This window comes from Onychomys torridus, chromosome 5, assembly GCF_903995425.1.
Source record: "Onychomys torridus chromosome 5, mOncTor1.1, whole genome shotgun sequence".
In the NCBI taxonomy this organism is placed as follows: Eukaryota; Metazoa; Chordata; class Mammalia; order Rodentia; family Cricetidae; genus Onychomys; species Onychomys torridus.
Window position 1 is genome coordinate 64,683,012 of NC_050447.1, and position 22,022 is coordinate 64,705,033.

Here is a 22,022-nt window from a genome sequence, read left to right on the forward strand (position 1 = left end):
TTAGTCATTGTTCTATTGCTGTGAAGAGACACCAAGACCATGACAACTCTTACAAAACAAAGCATTTAGTTAGGATTGGCTTACAGTTTCAAAGGGTTAGTCCATTATTAGCATGGTGGGAATATGGCCGCATGTAAGCAGACACTATGCAGAAGAGGTAGCTGAGAGTTCTACATCTGGATTTGCAGGCAGTAGGAAGAGAGAGGGACACTGGACTTGGCTTAAGCATTTGAAAGCCCAAAGCCCACCCCCAGTGACAGACTTCCCACAAAAAGATCATACCTACTCTAACAAGGCCACATCTCCTAATCCCTGTCAAGTAGCACCACTCCTAATTACCAAGCATTCAAATCTATGAAATGAGACCACGTGGCTCTTCTTTTCAAACCACCGCACATGGCATCAGCTAAATATCTAATGAAAGAATAACTGACTTTCTTTCAGAATACTGACAACAAGTGCTAGGATGGAGATTGGTGTGAGTTTATAACCTCTGAAGATTAAATTCGAGCATTTCTTACTGAGGCAAATACAGAAAACCAAGGACAGACAGATCAACTTGAAACTTCTTTCCCTTCTCTCTCTCTCTCTCTCTCTCTCTCTCTCTCTCTCTCTCTCTCTCTCTCTCTGTCTCTCTCTCTCTCTCTCTCTCTCTGTGTCTCTCTCTCTCTGTCTCTCTCTCTTTCTCATTGCTTATTCTCCAAGATGATTTTATGTTCTAATGACAAGTTACCACTCTCAACTTCAAATCTACTAATGGGGGAAATTCAACTATGGATTTGGTACTAGATTGTGGTACAAAACATTATCGTTACATCATAGTTCTTTAAGAAAATGTCCGTTTCTCTTAGAGCATTATTGAGAAGAAAATCTCAATTATCCTGGAGGCTCCTTCTTTTTCCTGGTCTTAGTGACTAAACATTCAGCACTGGCCAGCCTCGGTCTGTCTATAGCAAAGCTGCAAGATCCTGGATGGATGGCAGGGAATCTGCCCAGGATGCTGGTTCTGGGCTCTCAGGAGGCACATTCTCTGCAGATTCCTTGATATGTTTTTAAGGGAACTATGAGTGGAGAAGATGACCCCATGGATAAAGTGCTTGTCAAACAAACACAAAGACCAGAAATCAGATCTTTGCAATCTATCTAGGCCTTATACCATAGCACGTATCTATAATCCCAGCACTGCTGTGTGAAATGGGAGGTGGAGACCAGAGAATCTTCAAAAGCTATTTTGAATATGTTTGAATTTTTTTCTAGTAAGAAGTCTTTGAAAACCGTACTTACTCCTGTGCTGTGTGTTGATCCTTATCTTTAGGTGTGTGGCTAATCTCTTTGACACACTGGAAAAGTGTTTAAGAACATGGAGATTGACTAAAATCCCCTTTTGTTGAAACTGGCCATTGTATACTCAAGGCATTTTGTAGATATTTTCAATAGATGTAGTTACATAAACAACTTGTAATTATGAAAGAATTATAGTGAGCACATTTCCTTTTTCCTCAGGAAAACATATGTTAAAAAGAAAAACCTGGCTTTTAAATTATTCAACTGGATTTCTATCACCCTGCTTATAAGATGATGCAATCCAAACTATAGGAAACACTTACAGGGGCCAATCACTTTCTAGAAAGTGCTTCTCATCAATTATTCCATTTAATCTTCCTAGTGTTCTATAGAGCAATCAGTTACTCTCTCAAAACCTATAGATTAGAAAACTGAGGCAAAGTGAGGAGTATTTTAGTTTTCTCAAGGTCACAAGGCTAAAAATTTTAGCAACACAGTCAGCTTGGGAATCTAGGAAAATAACTGATGTTGAAATCAGATCTTTCACTAGCCCATCCTCTCCTAGTTCAGGTGGACACTGCAAGCCAGAGCTCAGAACTGTGTCCAAGTTGATAGTGCTAAAATACATAAGAATGTAATTTAAATGGCAAGCATCTGTTGGGTATCACTTGATTTAATCTTCCTAAAAATCCTAAAGCCTTATTGTAGGAATTATAGCAGTTCTATATTTAAATATTTCCATATCATATAGACAGATAATTCTATTGTATCAATAATCAATATATAGGTATATCAATATTATTGGTGGACCAGCCTGACTCCATTTGAAGGATGGAAGCCATTTTGTTATAAGGTCAGAATCAGTTCATTTCTGTTTGCTGCAAAATTAAAATTGACCACGCTTTAACCTGTTTCTAGAACTTGACGTGCTCCCCAAACGGTGGAGTTTGACTCACACCTTGAATGTATCCAGATAAGATGTTCTGCCAAATAATTTTGAAATGTGCAGCCATGTTCCTATATAGCCAGAATTCCTCTGGAGATTCCTGAACTATTGATAACCCCTTAGTCTTGTAGGTTTTTGTACTATGTAAACCCTACCCACCCCTGTTTTATACTATTTTTTTAAAAACTCTACTTTAAGGAGATAGCCTTGTCTGATGGAAAATAAAGTTTGCTTAACTTGACCAAAGAATTTGGGTAATGGCCTTTACTGTCATTCAGTGGGATTAACAATTATATCAGACATAAATATGGAGTAACTACTTAAATATGAGAGGCAAGGGGAAGATTTTGTTTGCAATGCATTTATGACTCAGTTTACTACAGCTAGGAAATGGGGTGAATAAAAAATACTAAGTGAACTCCTTTCTAGGTTCAGCCCTAGGTCATAACAACAAGCCTAAGTGCCCTGAGAAGGTTGACATCATCAGCCACCTATGGTGCCTGCTTTTATAAACAGTGAAGAAAACAGAAATCAGCTAGCACAACAAATTTTGTGGCAAGTCCAAAATGGAGAGATGGACCATGAGCATATGTCACTGAGTTTTCTGCATGGAAACAGTGGCTAGTGGGGCTTGAACGCTATGACACCACTTCTGCTACCACTAAGTAGCAAGTCTGACATGAACAACAGAAAAGGCTGAAAGAACAAGAGAATCCCTGCTGTCTCAGATATCTCCAACCTACAACAAATGGAGGAATTTATATTTTTAAATAAAAATGGCAAAATGATTCTGAGAGCTATAACCAGGTGATGGTTAATAAATGCAAAGAGCTTCCACAACACCAGAGAGACAAGGACAAGTTAGGGTACCCAGGACAAGAGAAGAATTTGATAAACTGAAAAGAGAACAGAAATGACAATTTGGTTTTCTTTTATTTTGAGATGGGGTCTCTCTATGTAGTCCTGGATATCCTGGAACTTACTATGTAGACCAGGTTTGCCTTGAACTCACAGAGATCCACCTGCCTCTGCCTTCCAAGTGCTGGGACTAAAGGTATGGACCACCACAGCCAGTCCTGATTGTGTTTATAGGAATAAAGACTTGGTGTTGGAAAGAGGCATTCGTCGTTGATGTCTTGTGACATTTCTGGTAGGCTGAAGGCACACAAAGAAGAAATACGGAGTTGGCAGATCAACATAAAGAGATATGTAGATCATCAGTAGATACTCCCCAAGATGTTGCACACTTAAAAGAGTCCATCTTTGAGGCTCCTGACCTTTACCATCCTCATCTACCACATCTCCTGACATTGATGATTCTTCTCAATAACTGTTCCTGCTGCTTATGTCACCAGTGCAATTACTGGACTTTCATAAACCAACATACATATCACCTTTCTGTACTCACAAACAGCAATAGGGTACTCTGTCTCTCCTGCATCGTTTTACACATTGTGATCTACACAGCCCCCTTCATTGTTGGTCTTATTTTTTTGTCTTCTTAATGACGTGTACTGGTATGGTCCATTAGTGCATCAATACCCAGGACCATGGCAACAGCTGGAGTCTTGAACTGTTACAGCCAAACACAGTAGTGACAACATAAAGCCTTCATGTCCTTTAGGGGTGTAAACACACCATCCTAACTCACACTTCATAACAATATAAACCAGAGAGATGATTAACTGAAAATGAGAGCTAAATGTTGATGAAGTATTTTTTTTTCTACTGTGTTCAGCTGGGTTCTAGCCTGTGGATGTAATGTTTTCTACCATTATCTGATGATGACTATATTGTCAACCCCAAATTTTTAACCTCTAGGTTATAGGAAATGACCTTTAAAACTCTGAAGGAGTCAGCTCTCATCAGCTCAGTGGAGATAAGCACACCCTGGAACACTCATTTGCCACCTCTCCAAATTTCAAGAGCTGGCAGCACGGTTATCTTTGTAACTCAAGGAGAAGGTTCTTTTTCTTTGAATCAGCCCTTCAGTATCTACACTATCCAATGTTTCTTCTGAGTAAACAGTAATCTTTAATGCATGTTCAGTAAAAATATTAAATATGCATATATTCATGCTGTGACTTTGGGCCCTTTTATTCTCTCAAAATAATGAAATAAATAATAAATGATTCATCCCATTGAGGAGTTAGTTATAGGCCTATCGTGAAAATTTCTGCTTTTTGAGCTTAACAATATTAGAATATTTGCACATAAATTATTAAAGGTGTCTCGGTCAGAAATGACAATGTCTTTTTCCTGAAGTGACATTTTTTTCAGAATAAGATTGTTCAAAAGGTAGCTGGGAAAATAATAGGCACTAGGAAAAGCACAGTTTAGGTTCATTGATGTCAAAGCTTCCAAAGTTCAAATGACTGGTTTCTAAATGGGTGCTTTTGTACAAATGTCCAAATATTTATAGATTAAAAAATAGGGCTGATAAGATGGTTTATCAGGTAAAGGTTCTTTCATACAAGGCTGATGACCTGAGGTCACTCCCTGGAAGCCAGACAAATGTAGGAGAGAACCATCTCCACAAAGTTGTCCTCTGACCTCCACACTCAGGGCCCATACTCTCAGATCACATAACACCAAAGTAAATTGTAAAAATTTAAAAATAAGAGCAGATGTAGAAGAAACTTGTGGATGCTGCTGTAGTTTCATTTCTGCTGCATGGGTAAGATTCTCTGACAAAAACCAACTTAGGAAAGAAAGGGTTTATTGCACCACAGAGAGAGGAGCTAGTCACACCATCTACAACACTGAGAAGCCACAGAGAGAAGAGCTGGTCACACCATCCACAACACAGAGAAGCCACAGAGAAAGGAGCTAGTCACACCATCCACAGCACAGAGAAGCCACAGAGAGAGGAGCTGGTCACACCGTCCACAGCACAGGGAAGCCACAGAGAGAGGAGCTGGTCACACCATCCACAAGCAAGAGTAAAGAGAAATGAATGCACACATGGCAACACCTGCTTGCTTTCTTTTATACAGTTCAGGGCCCCACAGCTTGGGAATGGTGCCTCTCACAAGAGGCTGAGTCTTTATAAGCGAAATAACAATCAAGATAGTTCCCCATAGGCATGACCAAAGGGTAACTTGAGGTCAACAATTCAACCCTTTTGCCAGATGATTCTATTTTGTGTAAAATTGGCTGCTAAAAGTAACCAGAACAGATTGCAGAATATATAAAGGGATAGGCTTGTTTCAAGAGCACCTTAGTAGTAAAATATAGACCAAGGAAAACTGATTATAGTGTAATCACAGGCATAAGGGATGGTTGCAAATTTACTCTGTCTATGATGATCTTAAAGGCCAATTGCCATCCACCTGATTTGGCTTCTGAAAGATTATTATGTAAATAAAATATTGTCCAATATGTATATTGACTTTGCAAATTACTGGGAGTATGCGGCACGATGCCTGCTTTAAGGATGTCTTTAATATCTCCTCATGTATTATACATACATACCTCAAACTTAAGACAATGAAAAGCCAGGTGAGTGCTCCGTAGGAGGTATGGATGGAATGGTAGTGAGCTCAGAGAAGAGAAAGAGCATGAGATGTGACGTGAGAAGATAGTCAGCACTGGAGCTGACATTTGAAAGCTGGGAAATATTCCGGGGGGTGGGGGGAAGAAGGAAAACTTGTTTATCTTGATTATGATTTTGAAAGATGAAAGATGAAATTTAGCATCTTAACCCTGTTGAGTATACCGTATGACAATGTGACCTTTATTCACCTTGTAATGGGACAGTGGAGGGTGATGCAGGAGGATCACTGCTAATACATGGCCAACCTGGACTTTATAGTGGATGTCAACACAGTCTGGGCTATGAAATGAGACTGTCTTGAAAGCACAGAAAGTACAAATAAATACAAATAAGTGACTGGTATATCCCAAATTTTACATAGGACATCATTCAGAAGATAAAGGAGGAAGAGAAAAGGAACCGACTGGGGTATAAAGAGAGATAACCTTCTTCTTCGGAAAAATACCAAGTGGCGGATGACACCATTGCAACGGCAGGGCTGGGAGGACCCAGGGGCCAAGGATTAGGAGGCCCTGGTGGCATCCTCACAGGATTCTCCAGTAGTCTTAGGGGCTGTGGTCTTGCAGCAGAGGCTCATGGAAGTAAAGCCAAAGACAAGGAGTGGATAAGTCCCTGCAGGAGATCTACCTGTTCTCCCTTCCCATTAAGGAATCTAAGATTATTGGTCCCCCCCCCCCCCGAGGCGTATCCCTAAAGCATGAGGTTCTAAAGACAATGCCAGTGCAGAAGTAGACTCTGTCTGGCCAGCAGACCAGGTTCAAGGCTTTTGTCGCTATTGGGGACTACAATGGTCATGTAGGTGTTGGTATTAAGTGCTCTAAGGAAGTAACCACTGACATCTGAGGGGCCATCATCTTGGCCAAGCTTTCCATTGTGCCTGTGTAGAGAGGCTACCGGGGGAACAAGATTGGCAAGCCCCACACTGTTCCGTACACGGTGATAGGCCACTGTGGCTCTGTGTTGGTGCATCTCATCTCTGCCCTTAGAGATACTGGCATTGTCTCTGCTCCTGTGCCTAAGAAGTTACTGATGATGGCCGGTATTGATGACTACTACACATCAGCTAGGGTCTGCACTGCCTCCCTGGGCCACTTTGCCAAGGCCACCTTTGATGCCATCTCCAAGACCTACAGCTACCCGAACCCCACCCCTCCCAACCTTTGGAAAGAGACTGTGTTCACCATGTCTTCTTATCAGGAATTCACTGACCATCTTGTGAAAACCCACACTAGCGTCTCTGTTCAGAGGACCCAGGCTCCAGTTGTGGTGACCACATAAGGATTTTTATACAAGAAAATTAAGGTGAATTAAATCTGTTAAAAAGAAAGAGAAAGATAAATCCTTTGAAAAAAGCCAATAAGTATTATAGATAACTGATAGAGTAATTAACTGCAATGTGTATGATTTGAAAACAGGCAAACAGCAAAAACAAAACAACAACAACAACAAAAACCACTGGAAGTGGTTGTCTCTGGATATAAATGATTGTATCTGGAGGAGTACAGATAAAAAAGATGGGAGAATGGATAGAGTTGTGTCTTGGTGCTCTCAATGTCTGCTCATGCACCCTTGGCCTCACCTGTCCCACATCTGCTGGTCACTTGCTTCTGGAAGTTCCTGTAACTCTTCACCTGAGAACTATATGTAGCTGGACTCAGCCTGCACTTAGGGTACAAGTACAGGAGACAAAGATTATGTCTCACTACTGACAGATAGACACTAGATGGGAACTGGAACATGAAAAGCCCAAGCTGCTAATTCCTTGAGAGAGACAACTCTGAACTGTGTTCTACTCCATCTCTCAAAGATATCTGATGGGCTCAAGCCTCACTTCTACATTGTAGTCCTGCTCTTTAGCATTCACTGAATTGATCTTCCTTCCTTCCTTCCTTCCTTCCTTCCTTCCTTCCTTCCTTCCTTCCTTCCTTCCTTCCTTCCTTCCTTCCCTCCTTCCTTCCCTCCTTCCTTCCCTCCTTCCTCAATTTCCTAACTTTTCAGCTCTTTGGAATTGCCTCCCACAGAAAACATGCACACTTCAATCCTTATCTCAGGGTCTGTTTCCAGAGAAGTCCATCCTAACTCAAGCTGAGTCTCAGAACGAGTCCCTCAGAACCACAGGTGTTTAGTTGCCTCAGTAAGTGCATATGTTATCTGCCTAAACTAAAGTGTGACTAGTACAAGAATGATTCATCCCCTTCTGAAGCTGTCCATATTTTATTTGATTATTATAGTGTTAACTATTTACTTACAACTCAACAAGTTTGCAATAGATTTATTATGTCACTATAGTTCAAATATGATAATTTACTGTTAGACTTTAAAAAATAATCCCATAATACTGTCAAATGGTTGTGCCTGTCTCTGATGAATTGTCTGGAGGAGGAGGATCTTTTGTGCTGGTTAGTAATGTTCCAAAGCTCCTCATCGCACTCGGGGAAAGAGTTCCTGAACAACCACTTGTGGTACCAAATAAGATTTCCTGTGATTTCTTTGATTCCACATTTGCTTCTTTGCTAGAGCTCATATTTTTTTCTATGTTTAGATTTTGATGTCAGAGAATTAATTTCTCCACTTACTCAAATGTTGCCATTTCCAAAGATTCCCAAAGACCCCCATGATTTTGGTTGACAAGCATTTACAGCATGTATGACTTTCACATGTTTCTATGCAGCCACAGAATTGCAGATGTTTCCTAAGGTACTCTAAGACTGTTCACCAGCGCACACATGTTAACTCATGGTGCTCTCAGATCCTGAGTTATCAGTCAGGGACTGGCCCAGCCAAAGTGGTAGCACACAAGATTCAGGGAAGCATGTTGGCTGGGATTGATTGCCTTGACAGCTGTAGGACAAAGAAGCTCTCAAACTTTGGGCTCAAATGCTACCACATAGGGTTGTGAACATAGTTCTGAGATAGAGCACCCACCTAGCCTGTGAAAGATTCTTAATTCCTTCCAATAGCTCCTGGGCATACACACACACACACACACACACACACACACAGTACTAAACAGTGGTACAAACAACTCACCCATTAGAACATCATTACATTCTGAATTCACTAATCCTAGCATTTCACAACTGTGGACCCATCTTGCTACCTGCTTTATTTTAGAATGTAGGGGAGAGGGAGATGATAGCCACTCACATGTAACTGTCATACCAAGAACACAGAGGGTAGCACCAACCTCTAAGATTAGAGTCCAAGAGACACTGGGCCCGGAGAAACTCAATTCCATGAAAACAACCGAGAACAAATGAAAGAGAGAATAGAAAGTGAACAGTGAAGAATAAAAATGATCAGAAGTCCAGGCCCACTGCTTAGGAAAATTGTAATGCCAATCAGTACAAAGACAGCAGCCTGCTCAACTCATGAGTTACTGGTTTTCACACAGTAAAAACATCCTTGAGTTAGGATGGACTTCTCCAGAAACAGACCATGAGATAAGGATTGAAGTGTGGGAGGAAATTCCAAGGAGCTGGAAAGGTAGAAAATCAAAGAAGGAAGAAAGGAAGGAAGGAAGAAAGGAAGGAAGGAAGGAAGGAAGGAAGGAAGGAAGGAAGGAAGGAAGGAAGAAAGAAAGGCTAAATCAAAGCAGTATGAGCTGGATGTTGTGGTACATATCATTAATTCCATCCAGATTTTGGGAAGCAGAGGCAGGCAGAGTTCTATGAATTTAAAGCTAGCCTGCTCTACATAGTGAGTAGGGCTGTATAGTAAGAACTTTGTCAACAAGCAAAAAGAAACAAACAAACAAAACCAAACAAATAAAAAAGAGATGCTGTAGCAGAGATAGAAATGTCCACACAACATTTCTTCTCAGAACTCAGATCACTGATTCCCTATTGTGGAGAACTGAAGTTAAGAGGTAACCCTATAGATGTGTCTCAGAAGTACAGCCATAATTAGTAAGGGACTACGAGACAGACAGAAGACACATAGTAGACACACGGTAGACAAATATTGTCCCATCCCTTTTTAAAAGATGTAAAGCTAAGCCTTAGAGGAAGGGACACAGTTCAGTCTGGATGCTCCAAGAGAATTCTAGAACAGAGCTTCCAAGAGGTGCTGTGGAATATTACTAACTAATTAACAAGATGATCACGAACCAGTACTGCCAGAGATATATCAGGAGCCTGGTGTGGTTTTGTTTACTTGGAGCATTCTATGAAGTCTCTTAAGTCTTTGTTAACAATGTTGAGAAGTGAATGTTGGCTGATAGCAGAATAGATGGCCTTGAAGCTGGTGGACAAATGTGCATATGTGGGAGTGAGATTGATGAAATGTAGCCTTTAAAGTGGGAGGTAATGGCACAGTAAACAATGAAGAGGAAAAATGTGAGTTAGGGGATGTGGGCCTCTACTCACAAGGTGAGTGGCACATTACTTAATCTTACTGACTGTGCCTCTGTTTGGTCTTTACATAGATGGCAACAGTGACAATGGGGACATTCAGCCCTGGGGGCTGAACTAAAGCAGCAGGCCAACTCCACTCAACAGTCAGTGTCCTCCAAGGGTCATCTCACAAATATGAATTGATGCTTCTACCTTTGGTTTACACTAAATTGAAGAGGCAGGCCAGCAAGATGGCCAAGCCCATAGTGTCCCTTGTTGTCAATCCTGACTATGTGCAGTCAATCCCCAAGGACCCACATGGTGGGAGAAAACCAAAGTCCTGCAAATTGTTCTCATTCCTCCATATGCTCTCTGTGGTGATTGTGTTCTCCAATATATTGTGCACCCTAATAAACTTATCTGGGGTCAGGGACCAGAACAGCCACTAGATAAATATAGAGGCCAGAAAATGGTGGCACACACACCTTTAATCCTAGCATTCTGGAAGCAGAGATCCATCTGGATCTCTGAGTTCAAAGCCACACTGGAAACAGCCAGGCATGGTGACACACACCTTTAGTCCCAGGAAGTGATGGCAGGAACCTGGAAGGTGTATAATGTGTGAAGACCAACAATCAAAGCCTGATTAAGCTTTTAGGCTTTTAGCAGCAGTTCAGCTGAGATTCATTCTAGATGAGGACTCACAGATACTTCTATTTTGAGGAAACAGGATTGGCTGAGTCAGCAAGGTGAGGTTAGCTGTGGCCTGTTCTGTCCCTCTGATCTTTCAGCATTCACCCCAATACCTGAATCCGGGTTTGTTTTTATTAATAAGACTTTTTAAGATTCATGCTACAGCACTCCATGGCATGAGAACATATACACACACAAAACCAAACAAATAAATGTAATTTAACTTTTTAATAAGAAGAAGATATTATAAGGACTCTGACTCTCACAAATCATTACAAAATAAGAGGACCTCTACTCTTGCAAGAAGATGAAGGTGGGGCTCCTGGTTACAAGGCAAATACTACTCAGGAGGACTAAAGATGGAGAGGAGATCTGACTGAGTGTGAAGTTCCTTTTGTATCTTGAGTTAGTCCTGATGGAACATTCTTCTTTCTATTTATATTGTTGCTCCATTGTGGCACCAGGAGCTCTCTAATTACAACCTGCAAGAAAATCTTATAGTGTGGTGATGCCAAGAGCCAATTAGCTCAGTTTTAGAATTCTCCATGTAGCTTTTGCCTCATCCAGGGTAATTCCAAAGAACTCCAAGTTCATAAGAGAGGTCTTGGGTTGACCTCACACCCACAGTGGACAAAAATCAAGGCAGAAGCTGTTTAACTGGTTACCTTCACCAGAATGATTAAGCATAGAGATGAGGTAAGGAGGAAAAGAAGAAAGGAAACATTGGAAGTGAGAGCCCACTGGGACACAGTCAGAAATGAAAGAAGCAGGTGGCCCAAGCTTGAATCCTAGCTTCCCATCTAGTTTTCCTGCTTTGTGTCCGTCACTGCCCCACCTGGCCTCCATCCCAAATCTGAGAAATGGGCACAAAAATGGAAGGCCTGGCATGCAATCCTTGAGCAAATTGTGTTTGCAGTTCTTCTGAGTGAAATCCAGGTTGGCACTTCCAGAAGAACCATTCCTGAACCCTTCCTTCTACTGGATGTTCATCTTCCAGTCTCCCTGCAACCACCAGCAGATAAGAGAGGCAAGGAACACCCTTTATTTCTTCTCCATTCACACCTGTCACTGGGCTTTGAAGGTGGCAGAGGGACAGAGCACTGCCTAGCATGTGCTAGACTATTTCCTAGAACCACAAGCAAAACAAGGCCACATCTGCAACCTATTCTCAAAAGACAGAGGAGGTTTCAGTGATCTCTGCTGAGTGTGACTATTTCAGAGCTGTGTTTGCTTTGTGTTGCCTTTTTGGTCATCTTAAAGTGTTGGCTGTAGAACAACCAGAAGCACAAGGTTACTTCCTAAAGAGTTTAAAACTACTCTGAACAACTCAGGCAGACAAGCAGCTCCTCCGCCCAGAACCTGCTGGCCTCAGCAGAGTCATAGCTGTTGGTAGAGTTGGGCAGGGATCAGCACCTGTTGCTGCTTCAGAACTGAACTGTCTCCAGTACACAGGCACCCCTGTTTCAAAAAGAGTGGCCTGTATTCGATTCATACACAAAAAATTGGACAGACCAGGGAAGATTGCTTTTTATCCAGTTACTTAACAATTAATCAGAGGAAGGATGCTATATTCAAAGGAAGTGGATGAAAAATCGATGAGTACATGCGCATCACTATCTGTGAGAATCACACAAGCTTTGGTAGCCTGGGTTCCAGAAAGTTCAGTGAATCTGTCATTGCTATCTTCTCCAACTTTCCCTCTGTGCAATGATTGAGAGACTGAAGAGCTGTTAGGAGTTTTCCCCTTTGTTGCTTACATAGAGGAAGGTGGGAAATTAAAGAAGAAATACATCCTTTCCAAAATACAAGTTTGCAGGCAGATGTGTTTGAGATGGACAGCAGTTTCTTGATCTTTTCAAAAATCAGGGAGTAGGAATACTGCTTCCCTAGCCTCACAACATGCACTTTAATATTAACATAAAGGGCAAAGCTTAAGGAATAGTCTCCGTAGCAAAGTACTTTCGGCTACTTCTGGCAAGCACATTTCGGATGCACCTGACACCACCCTCAAAATATTGACTTTCTGTTTTGGTAGCTATCAGGATTTATTGTCCCTGGAGGTAAATATTGACCTCTGTGTTGCCACAGTCAATATTTACTGTGCTTCTCACTTCCATAAATCTTGTTCTGCACCCAAATGAGAATTTCTGGCTGCAATGACTAAGCTAGCTCTGTGGAAAGAGAGAAGTTTGCAAGAAGGAGGTACAAGAACTGAACAACCCTCCCAGCATTTTATGAAAGAGGGATCCTGACTACTAAGTGAGTGTGAATTTGCATTCAGTATTGTCCTGTTCTAACTGCTATTTTCCTGTGTCAGTTAAATCCAATTCCCCAACCGTCAACAGAACTTCAACAAGAAGTTCTTAATTGGGGTTTCTTTGTTGTTGTTATTGTTGCTTGGTGTAGCCATGGCTGTCCTGGAACTGTCTATATAGAGCAAGCTGACCTTGAACTTGCAAAGATCTGCCTGGCTCTGCCTCATGAATGCCAGGATTACAGGCATGTGTTACAATGCTCAGCTAGTTTCTATTGCTGTAATAAAACTCCATGTCTGAAAGGTAACTTGGAAAGGATTTATTTCACTTATACTTCCATATCCCAGTCTATCACCAAAGGAAGTCAGGCCAGGAGCTAAAGAAGAGATCATAGAGGAGTGCTGCTCACTGGTTTGTTCTTCTTGGCTTGCTCAGCATGCTCTCTTATGCACCCCAGGAACCCCTGCCAGGGATGGCACCACCCACAGTGGTCTGGACTCTCCCATATCATTCACTAATTAAGAAAATTCCCCTTAAACTTGTCTGCAGGACAATCTGGTAGGGTATATATTGCAATTGAGGTTCTATCATTCCAAATGACTCTATGCTGTGTCAGATTGGCATAAAAACTAGCCTCTACAGAAAGCCAGCTACTGTTTTGGCTATTTTAGCAACAACCATTCAGCAGCTGTTGCTTTGGTAGTCTAGAAAGGACTTGTTCATTATGGTCTGGAGAATGATCTATGATAGCTATGCTTTTGGTTTTGAATGAGTGAGTTTGTTAACTACAGTAAACAAAAGTCAAAGGATAAATGGCAGGTGCTAGGATCACAGGTGTGTGCCCCATGCTTGCTCTCTGCAGTGCTGGGGTTGAGACTCAGGCTTTGTGCTCACCAGATAGGAACTGTACCCACTGAGCTATCTCCCCAGCTTTCTTTCGATTGGTACACAACAGATTTAAACTTCTGGATAAAAGAGTCAAATTTGTGGCTTTACATGGCTATACAACCTACTGTATACTCATTCTAAGATGCTCTTCCAAGAGAATTGTGGTTGAAAATCAACCTGGCTGCAATGATAAGCCATAAGAAAGGAAATACATTGGTCTCTGTCCAGTTTCCCATCACTCTGAGCAGAGTGCTGGAAGCTTACATTATTTATGCATTTAAAAATAGTCCTCATTAAAAAAAAATAGTCCTTATTAGCCCCAGTTACAGTTGGGGTAAAGAAAACGGCAGCTGAATACTGGAATCTTGTGATAAGATGCCTCAAAAGCAATTGGGATACCAAGCAGTGATGTGCATGTGCCCACTAAGAGCGAGAGCTGTGTGTGTGTGTGTGTGTGTGTGTGTGTGTGTGTGTGTGTGTAGAAGGTAAAATAAAGATGTTTAAATAAAGAGCTGAAAAGGGATTTGTTTTTAAATCGACCTACAAAGTAACTGAGAAATACAAACACATTGCAAAGTAGAGGAGCTGCCTGGCATCTTTTGAAACACTGGCAAAACCCATTTATTTTAACTCATCTTGATGTCTTCAATGGACTTTGAGGTTGATAACTACACAGGAGAAAAACATTAGTTTACCTCTTTATTCTCAGCTGTGTTTTCTGGGCAGGCGTTGTCCATTCTGTAAAGCTGAGAAGTGGCTCTTTGATTTTTGTCCACATTTGATTAAGAAGCTCCATGCTCAGCAGACCAAAATTCACCAAACTGCTAATTGTTTTGTAAATGAGAATTATGACACTTTTAACAAGCCACCCATCTTACTGAGCATTGTTGTGGGGTAGCTGCTCTCTCTCTGCTGAACTGTCTTATTCTGAGATCTCAGTCTCTAATTGCTTATAAACCACACTGTTTATTGAGTATTAACTCTGGCATAGTTATTTATGATGGGAGCATATTGCTCAACGCCTATAAAAAGCAGCACAAATGAGCTACTTAATGTCTGTCAAGCCCTCCCTTACACACACACACACACACACACACACACACACACACACACAAAGACACCCACACACACACACACGAAGACACATGGACATGGACATACATGCTCACAGGGCTACAATGTAGTGCATCAGTGTAAAAGAAACACAAGTGTGATATGGACAGATTTCTGCAGCAGTAAGGAGCAGGCAGCACGTGTTGCTTGGTAACCAGGAAGCCACTCTCTCTTGATTCATCAGAGTGTCAACCATACATTTTGTGCTGTACATTACCTACAATGAAAAGGTCGGTGACCCAATGAAATATCAGATTAAGTCAAACTATTAACTGGACAAATGCATTTAAAGTGCCCTTGTACGCTTGGTTTCGTGTGATTAGTATACATGATGTTCTGCCAAGGCAAGCATGAATCATTAATATATTCAGAGCCTGCTGTTCTCTGCAGCGAAACAATAACTCACAGGGAGTAATGTGGTGTGCTGTGTTTATAAGATGTGGAGCCTTCAGCTAGCGTGATCTATGGTGTTGTTATTTTGTGGTAGGGACACAAGTGCCTTTTTTTTTCCTTTTCCTCCCATTTGTAAATAGTGTTTGTCATTCCCTTAAAAAGACAGAAAAATCTTTTCCCGGGGAAAAATTGGTCACCACATGACTGTGCCTGTATGGGGGAGGGGAAATAACTTGGCCCATTAAATAGCTGCATTGTGAGGGTTTTTTCCTTTTCCTTATGCATCCTTTCCCCTCCAGTTGAAACCTACACCTTGTAGACCTGCGCTGCGAGACTCTGCATATTTAAAATTAAAATAATGCAGAGGTTTCCAATAAGTAAAAATCCAGTGACTGGGTTTGGACTCCAACCTCCCTGTCTTCTCTCTGACGTGGATGGTTAGATTTAGTATGAGGCCCCACAAAGCTGGAAGTGTCTCACTATGTTCTGTACCACTATAGCCAGAGCAAGCACCAGGGGTGTTCTAGGAGTTTAGCCATTTACAATTTGACCTCTATTTTATGAGTCAAGTTCACAGAGGTGAAAGTAATTATGTGATGAAACTTGGACTCATTTGCCACTTCTGCCCTTAATCAGCACATTTAAGTCACATAAAAACATTTTGAGGCAGGAAGGAGTTGAGGGGACAAAGGATAACACAGCTCCCTCTGATCCTCAGACTCTTTCCTGATCTTCCCCCACTATCAGTGGAGAGCAAGCTAAGCCTTACACCGCTCACTGCCAGGTGAAGTGAAACAGTTCCACAAGGCAGTCCAACCAACATGTGTTGAACACCTGAGCATGAGGCACAGGGCTGAGACCCAAGATGGTGGTACTCTCAGGATTCACATCAAGCCACCGGGCAGACACTGGGAGCTGACTGCCATAGTCTAGATCAGAAGATGCTAACATAGTTCTAACATTGTCCCAACTGGGAACTGAGTGCTGAAGTCTAGACCAGATGATGCTAACACAATTTCTAAAATCCCCCACGAACAGTTTAATTTCTTACTATGCATTAACTTTTCAATGAGGGTGAGAGATGGAAAAAATTGCTAATAAGTGGAACTAAATAATTGATAGAGAAAAGTAATGGCTAGAAAAGTGAATCTGTGGTAGCTTTTGGTAGCCCAGAGATGTTCATTCTCCATTGCTTGTGTTGCTGTTTTGTTCTGAAACAACTTTCTGTTGCTCATTAACATCTATTCTCCCCATGTTTGTCATCTCAATGGGCATAAAGGAGAGTTTATCTTAGGGGCAAATAGGACCACCATGGTCCAAAAACACAGTTTTAGGTTATCCCAAATCCCACATTCTAACATGCTGATAGCCTTATGACATTTTATAGCAACAGAACAAAGAAAATCATAAATCAAGATGATTTTTCAGATACATTGGTAGAAACATCAAATAGACAGGCCACAGAAAAGTGGGGAAATCTGAGCTATATACCTCAGAGGCTATATAATGGCATTCTTAACCTTTGAGTTGGTATGAACTAGGCGTCTGCTTGTACATTTCAAAATATTTACCTAATGCTTACAAAGATGTTAGCACACATATAGAAGATGGCAATAAATGCCTGTTTAGGGAGCTAAGGATGGCTCTAGATAATTTGGCTTTGGACTTTCAATAATTCACCCTTCTACACCACTGAAGCTCTAATCAGCCAATCAGCCTTGCAGAAGGGTTGGCATAAGCTGTGGTTCTTTCCAGAGACTTTCCCTCACAGAGAGCACTGTGCTAATGTTCGAGAATATTGTCTACCTCTGAGAAGAGTCATGACGAGCCCCCTGCCCTGGGATTGAAAACTTGATCCCCTAAGAGCAGCACTTGAACTCAGCTCTCTTTTTTCTCATTCCCTCTGAATTGCTTATTGGACAACCACCAGTCAGAGCTGCTGCTTGTCCCAGGAAGTAGCAAATGGTCTCCATGAAGGTTATCTTCAGAGACCGCCCCCCAGAGATGCCTGAAATCACAATTAATCGAAGCCCATATTTAATGCTTTTTCCATCTTAACTACTTACCTGTGGTATAGTTATAACTTTTGCAATTTGAAGTATGGCAATAAAGGTAACACAAGTATCTTTTATTGTCTTACATGTAATTGTGATGCAGTGACTTCAGTACATGATTTTTTCTTTCATTGGATACTAAGTGGTGACTATATAAATCATGTCATGATTTATATCTCAGTGTGAATATTTTAGAAAAAGAATGTTCAAATCCAGGTAGAGTACAGAGGGACTGGGACAGATCTTATCACCTTACTCAGAATGTGCAATTTACAATTTAATAATTGCTTGCTTCTAGAATTTTCCGTATAACATTGCCAGATTATATTTACAGAAAATTGATTAAAAGCAAAACCATGAATCACAAAGCTCCCTTTTAAAAAGATTTATATATTTTTATTTTCATGTATATAAATATTTTTCATGTGTGTTTGTGTTTGTGTACCACAAGTATGACTGATGCCCTTGGAGGCCAGAAGAGAGTGGCAGATCCCCTGGGACTGGACTTACATATGATTGTGACCATCATATAGATGCTCAGACCTCAACCTTGGTTGTCTGTAAGAGCAACAAGTGCTCTTACCCGCTGAGCCATCTCACTTGCCCCGAATCTTTTATCTTCTAAAACTAAGTACATTTACATTCCTTGCATTGTCTGACAAGGAAGTATAAAAATCTATATTGCATTGATCTCTTTGAAAATTACCTTTATTTATGAGAACATGACAGCCAGACACATTTGCTTCATAGGCAGAGTGAACCACCTGATTGTGCTTTGTAGCTTACGTAATTCACCATTCCTTCCAAAGTATCTCAAACCTTTGAGCACCTTGATAAACAAGTACTGTCTCCATTGTCATGGGCTGAACTATGTCTACCCCAGAATTCATAAGGTAGAATCCCAACTCCCAGCACCTCTATATTAATTAGCTATAACTAAACATGACCAAAAGCAACTTAGGGAAGAAATAGTTTCTTTTGTCTTGTAGTTCCAGAGGAACAAGAGGTCATGATGGGGGCCATAGAAACAAATGGCAAGCATGGAAGCAGGAACTGGAAGTGGAGAAGTCACATCTTGGACCACAAACATGAAGCAGAGAGTGAACTGGAAGTGGTATGAGTCTTTAAACTCTCAAAGCCCATTTCTAGTAACATACTTCCTCCAACAAGACTATGTCTCCTAAACCTCCCCAAACAAGCAAGTACCAGCAACTGAGCACAAGTGTTCAAATATCCAAGCTTATAGGAAATATTCTCATTCATGTCACTGCAGCCTCTGAATGTGATTACACTTGGAATCTGAATCCTTAAAGACATAATTAAGTTAAAACCAAGTCACTAAAATGGGCTTTGATTCAATCTGACTGTCATCATGAGAGATTAGGACACAGACACATGGAGGGTAGGCTGCATGGAGATGAAGGATGAAGACCATTTCTACCACCCAGGAGAAAGAAAAAAAAACCAACAATCTTACTGGTATCTTCTTCTTGGTCTTACAGCCTCCAGAATCAAGAAAAAAATAGATTTTATAGCTTAATGCACTTAGTCTGTGACATTCTGTTATGATAGCCCTAGCTAATCAGTGTACTCTGAAAATATCAGAAACACACACACAAACACACACACACACACACACACACACACACACACACACCAGACATGCATGCACTCAGCACACATACACACATGCACACACATAAAAACTCTTTAAATCAGCTATTAGATAAAACTGTGCTGTGCTTCAGAATAAATATGTGTGCATGATAACTATGAAACTACCTCCAAAATCAAACCAAAGAACTTTTGTTCTTACCTTGGCTACAAAGTTATGCAATGAGACAAGCTCATCATGCCTTCTTGTCCATTGTCCTACATAGATATCAAAGGTACTCACGTTTTAAAGGATACTAGTTTGCCAGCTCAAAACATATACAAGTGCATACACGTGGGCACACCCACTCACATGCACATGTTCACATGTGAATAAACATGGAATTCAGATTCCAAAAGGCAACTGAAAGAACCAAGGAAAATGTTTTGGCTGAGGAAGGGAGGAAGGAGTGGTACTTACTGAGCTCTGAGATCTATCTACACAATGGTAGGAAAGTGTGGACTCCAGCAAATCCTTCATTCCACTATGACTGTATGTAAAAGGCCATAATGACTTTATTCTATTAACACTCAGAAGAGAGGTTGTAAAATAATACAGTGTGTTTATTAGGGCAGGGAAGGGAATGGAAGCTGATGAGTGCACCAGGAAAGACCCATTAACAAAACGATGAATTCAGGTCTGTTTGCATTCCTATTAGGCTGAATCCACACTTGTTAGCTTAAGTAATCCCAGTGCTTCCGCTATAGCCATACACATATAAAAACAGCATCTGAGTCTCAAAGGGATAGTGTTCACATGTGCCCATGGAAACTCAAGTACATTACCTCTCCCCTGAGATATGGAGGACTCCACAAGAACGGAGGAATTAAACAAATTAAGTTGTCAAGAAAGAGGTGGAAATTGCCCTGAGGTCACTTAGCATACTTATTTATGTAGGTCTGGGGGATGAAACAGTACTAACTGATGAGCTTTTCTCTAACAGTTTCAAAAGTTCATTTTTTAAAAGGCCAAAGCATTGAATTAAGTATGAATATTATAAATGATGAGGGTTGTAATGGCATCAAGGTTGTGTGTCCTTGTGGAGCAATGTCTCCTTTTAAGTTTTTCTGGACATTCGATTGATATAAGAGAATGTCAGGGAGCAGGGCAGAAATGCCTTTCATTGGAGAGAAATGTTGCACATACCTGAAAATTCACTTCCTAAAGTGAAAATGAAAGGACCCTATCAGAATCTATTATAAAGGTAGAGTCTACATTTTAAGGAGAATTTTTTAAAGGGTTGGAACATCTCTGTATTGTGTTGGTTGTCTTGGATTGCAGGCTTTCTAGTCCTATGTGGATCCTGAGTATGGTGCAGGAATGGAGATAGAGAAAGATAGACAGCCTGGGAGACTAATGAGTAGATGCAGAGGACTGCATCCATAGAGGAATGTGTCCCAAGCCAAGTAATGCTGTTACTGGAGTTATTAGAGTTATCCTGAGCAATGTAGGCTCTGCTGATCATTTTCAGTATGCCAGTGGAAAAAATGAGTAATAATGAAAAGCAAGATAATAGGAGATTTCTTCTACGTGGCCACATGGGGAAGAGAACCAATGAGATCCAATGACCCCAAGTTCAAGCTCCTGATACGAGGTTTAGTTTTAAAGACAAGGCAAGCACTATGCATGACCTAGCAGTTCTGGCCAAGGTATGTATGGTAGTTTGAATGAAATTGGCCCCAGCAGGTTCATAGGGAGTGGTACAATTAGGAGAGAGATGTGGCCTTGTTGGAGTAGGTGTGTCCTTTTTGGGAGAAATGTGTCACTGGGGGTGGGTGTTGAGGTTTCAGATGCTCAAGCCTGGCCCAGTGTCATTCTCTCTTCCTGCTGCTTGCCAATCTGGATGTAGAACTCTCAGCTCCTTCTCCAGCACCATGTCTGCCTGCATGCCACTATTGGTGAAATTATTAAGGCCACTCCACGTAGTTAAAGGGGAGGTTTATTTTGTGGGGTAACTTACAAATGAAGGGGTAGGTTGCAGGGTCTGGCAAAGGTATAGCACAGTCCGGCGGTGTTCTCTGGAGAACTCTGCTCAATCTACCTCCAGCGTCCAGGGTCCCGGAACCAAGAGAGAGACCTCCTCCCGATCCTCCGTCTTCTGCTTCCTCCTCTGCCCTGCCTTGTGGGTGTGACCATTACCAAAGCCTCAATGGGGGTTGGAACTTCCAGGCCAATGCTGGGATGGCTATCCACTACATGCCACCATGCTTCCTGCCATGACAGTACAGAATAAACCTCTGAAACTGTAAGGCAGCCCCAGTTAAATGTTTCTCTTTAGAAGAGTTGCCATGGTCATGGTGTATCTTCACAGCAATAGAAATCCTAACAGAGAGAGTGTGGTTCCATCCATGAGAGTTCCAGTGTCTTCTGCAAGATGACCTATCAATTTGTCAGAAATGTGTGAAGTCGATTTCCTGGAGACAAGTTCCCCAACTAGCTGGCACCAGGATCCATCATTTTCCTTCTCTCATCAGGAGATTCCCAGGGAAATTCCAATTCTTTGAGGTCCACTGACTCGATAGCCTGGTACTCAAAGGGAATGGAACAAGTACCTCTTCAGAACATCTTCATTCCAACTGGCAGAGATGGTTATGGTGCCTCTGGAAAACAGGAGAGACGAGGAGCAGAGTCTTCTATGGAGTCTACAGAAGGAAAACAGCCCATGGACACTGCATCTCAGCTTGGCAAGGCCAGTTTCTGACCTTTGACCTTCAGAGTCATAGCTAATAAACATGTGCCTCTTTGTGCCACTTTGTCTGGAGGAATTTGTTTTAGCTGCCATAGAGAACTATACGACATTCCAGAGGACTAAGGACTATGGCGCCTGTGTATATTAGAGCTGGGCTGTGTAT

At 41.4% G+C, this 22,022-nt stretch overlaps 1 pseudogene; it reads left to right on the forward strand.

The window, feature by feature from the left end:
- Positions 1 to 7,064, forward strand: part of LOC118584592 — a 124,447-nt pseudogene extending 117,383 nt beyond the window's left edge.
- The last annotated feature ends 14,958 nt before the right edge of the window (positions 7,065 to 22,022 follow it).